This window comes from Muscardinus avellanarius (assembly GCF_963383645.1).
Source record: "Muscardinus avellanarius genome assembly, chromosome: 14".
Classification (NCBI taxonomy): Eukaryota; Metazoa; Chordata; class Mammalia; order Rodentia; family Gliridae; genus Muscardinus; species Muscardinus avellanarius.
Window position 1 is genome coordinate 83,207,621 of NC_137800.1, and position 3,929 is coordinate 83,211,549.

Sequence of the window (3,929 nt, forward strand, 5' to 3'; positions counted from 1 at the left end):
CTGGCATCTCACACAATGATGCCCCTTTGTCTGGAGAGCTCATAGAGGGCCGAGAGGCTGATGTGCACACTGGCATGGGCAGAGGGCAGGCTGCTGTCTGCCCAGTTCCTCCCACACACAGCAGCCTCTGTGGGCAGGTCTTCACTCCAGAACACACCAATGTGTGGGTCTTCATCAGATGGTCTTTTTATGTTTTTTTTTTTTTTTTGAGAGTTGAATACTGTATTCAGTTATTCAAGGGTTCCATTGGAAATTTCAAAAAGACTTAGAAGATGCAATTCTAAGACTTGCAGTATTTCTTTAATGCTTGTTTCTGTGGCGTCCTGCATAGCCACAGGCTCAGAAGTAACCCTGAGACCAGTAGGTGGGAAAAAAGGTTGCGAGCTAAAGGCTGTTTCCTAGGCCAGCTCCACTAAGGGCCTCCAGAGGAGAGGCCATGCTGAGGGCAAACACAGCTGAGGGTACTGGCTAAAACGGCAGACAAGCCGAGCATGGTGGCGCACACTTGTAATCCCAGCATTTGGGAGGCAGAGACCAGAAGATCCTGGTTAAAGGACAGCCTCAGCTACTTAGTGAGGCCCTTTGCAACTCAGTGAGACCCTGTTTCAAACTAAAAAATAAGGCCCGGTGTAGTGGCGCACACTTGTAATCACCACGCTTGAGAGGTGAATCACGCTTGACAGGAGAATCACGCTGGTTCGGAGCCAGCCTCACTGGCTTAAGAGACCCTGTTTCCAAATAAAAAATAGGTCTGGGAGTATAGCCCAGAAGTAGAAGGGCTTCCAGGAACCCCAGTACCCCCCCCCCCACACACACACACATCAAACTAAAGAATAAAAACTAGGGCTGGGGATGTAGCTCGAAGGTAGAATGTCCCTGGGTTCCATCCCTGTTACCGAAAAAAAAAAAAAAAAAAAAAAAAAAAAAAAAAGGCTGGCAAGTCCTCCAGTGGAGAAAGGGTTAGCGGCTCCTAACTGCCCCACCCTGACCTGGGCTTCCTCTTGTCCTCACCCGAGCGTGCTTACTCAGCCTGTCCCCAGACATGTTTTTTTGTGTGGTACTGGGGACTGAACCCAGGGGCATTCTACTTTTCACCCCTTTTTATTTCAAAACAAAGTCTCACTGAGTTGCTGAAGCCTCCCAAGCACTGAAATTACAGGTGTGCATGGCATAGCTGTACCAGGCTCTGTCCCCAGCCTTGGGCAAGTCCTTGTGAGGTCACGAAGGCTCCTGGCCTATGAGACTCTATTCATATCCCCAATTTCTCATTCTCCCTCATTCCCCCTCATGCGGAAGCCACCTGCACATTTGAACATTAGGCCATGTCTTTGGGCTGCTAAGTCATCCTGAGCAGATCCTTCAGCTGTGTATTAGTCGGCTTTCCATCACTGTGACAAAATGTCTGAGGCAAGACCCTTAAAAGGAAGAAAGGTTTATATTGGCTCACTTCAGAGGCTTTAGTCCATGGTCAGCTGGCCCCGTTGCTTGGGCCTGTGGGGCACGGGAGATCATGGCAGGGAGTTTGTGGTCAATGAGGCCTGTTTACTCCATGGTGGCTGAGAAACAAAGAGAGAGGAAGATGAGGAGGCCGGGGTCCCAGCATCTCCACCAAGGACATGCCCCCAAAGACCTAACTTCCTTCCATGTGGCCCCACCTCCTAAAGGTTCTAGCATCTCCCAGCAGCACCAGCTAGGACCAAACCTTCAACACAAAACCTTTAGAAGACATCCAAACTACAGCTGGGCAAGGTGACACCTGTAATTACAATACTTGGGAGGCTAAGACAGGAAGATTGGAAGTTTAAGGCCAGCCTCAGCAACATAGTGACCCTGTTTATTTTGATCCTGTCTTAAAATAGAGAATAAAATGGCTGGGGTATAACTTAGAGGTAGAATGCCCCTAAAATCAATTCCTAATACCACGGCAGGAAGGAAGGAAAGAAAGAAAGAGTGGTAGGGAGGTAACATCTGTGTCAAATTTCCCCACCCACCTGTAAATAGTTTCATAAGCTACACTTTTGCTACCAGCCCATAAAACCTATTTAAAAGGATTTTTCCTTTCTTCCCTTGACTGACTATTCATTCAAAACATATATAACGAGCATCTATCATGTGGCATAAAGAAAAATTCCTATCTAGGCTTTGTGCTGCAGACAGAATGATTATCAGATATGAAGCCCTGACCTTGTTATTTACTTACTTGCCTAATTAATTTTCAGTGCTGGGGATGGAACCCAGGATCTTGCCCGTGCTTGGCAGGCGCTCTATCACTGAGCTACATCCCTGGCCCCTAGTGTGGCATCAGGTGCCCTCTGGGGGTAGGCTGAGCATTGACAGCTCACCCTAACTCACTCTGCCTGGTACTAGACATAGTTTCCCACTCTTGGCTTCCTGAATTGCCAGCTGATGGGTCCAAGCTCTGGCTCCTCCTGTACCATCCCAAAGAGGACCAGTCCTTTCACCTGACTGATCACCCATCTCCTTTCAGGGAGCCTTCTCAGAACAAAAGTAGATTTCCCAAATCCCCTCAGTTCTGACAGTTTTGCATGGAAATTCTGCCGGGCTCTTTCTCCAGTCAACTCCCATGTCTTGGCCAGTTTCCCATCAGGGAATTTTTGCTGAGCTGTCTTTTGATCGGAGTGCCCTGCTATGTGGTAAGAGCTCCTGCCTGCAGGTTTTCCCATCAGAGAAGCCCGTGGACTTGACCTGCTTCTGAGTCATTAGCTTTGACCCCACAGCAACTGGCAGAGGGCTGGGCTGTCGGCTGCTAAGGAATGAAAAATGTTCCAGGGTGAACATGCGTCATCTGTGGTATGTAACTTACAGCCCAGCTGTTCAGACAGAATTAATAAAAACCCCATCAGGACGGGCGAGGAGAATACCAAGAAGGTAAGTAAAGAGGACAAGGGTATGTCGCCAGTGTCTACCAAGAGCCGGGCCGTGCCCAGAAACAAGCTGCAAGGGAGTGGGGATCTGCTCCCAACCTGGAAACCCCTCCACTGTGGGTAGAGTGAGTTAAAAAGGAAACCCAAGCTCACTAGTTCTAGCTTGCTACACTTAATGCTTGCAGAGGCTAATGGGTCCCAGTTTGGCAGCTGTTGGAACCATTATGTCATTGAATTGGTAAGAATCCATTCTTTCTTTTCATGAGAGAAGGATTTAGGAAAATATTCTATTTTCTTGTTCTTCTTTTAAGTCTTGTTCCCCCATTAAACTAGGGATTATTTATTTATATATTTGTTTGTTTGTTTATTTATTTTGCGGCACTGGGGATAGAACCCAGGGGCATTCTACCTCCAAGCTACACCCCAGTCCTATTTTTTAGTCATTTTATTATTTTTTTATTAATTAATTAATTTATTTTTGGTGGTACTGGGGTTCCTGGAAACCCTTCTACACTCCCAGACCTAGTTTATATTTTTATTTGGAAACAGGGTCTCTTAAGCCAGCGTGAATCTGCGCGATCCTCCTGTCTCGACCTCCCAAGCGCCAGAATTACAAGCGTGCGCCACCACACCCGGCTTCTTTTTATTTTTTGAAACAAGGTCTCACTGAGTTGCAAAGGGCCTCACTAAGTAGCTGAAGCAGTCTGTGAACCGCGATCCTCCAGTCTCCGCCTCCTGAATGCTGGGATTACAAGCGCGCCTGTCTTAAACTAGGGATTTGAAGAAAACTAAAGCCCTAAAACTAAATCAGGAGCATTCTAAAACTTCTGAGCTATATCCCAGATTTTTAAAAAAATTTTTATTTCAAAACAGGGTCTCTCTCTGGGGATGGAGGCACACGTTTGTAATCCCAGCATTTGGGAAGCTGAGGCAGGAGTATCACAGTTCTCACACTACTTAGTGAGGCCCTTTGCAACTCAATGAATAAAGAATAAAATAAAGATAAAGAATAAAGGATAAAAAATAGGGCTGGAGGTGTACCTC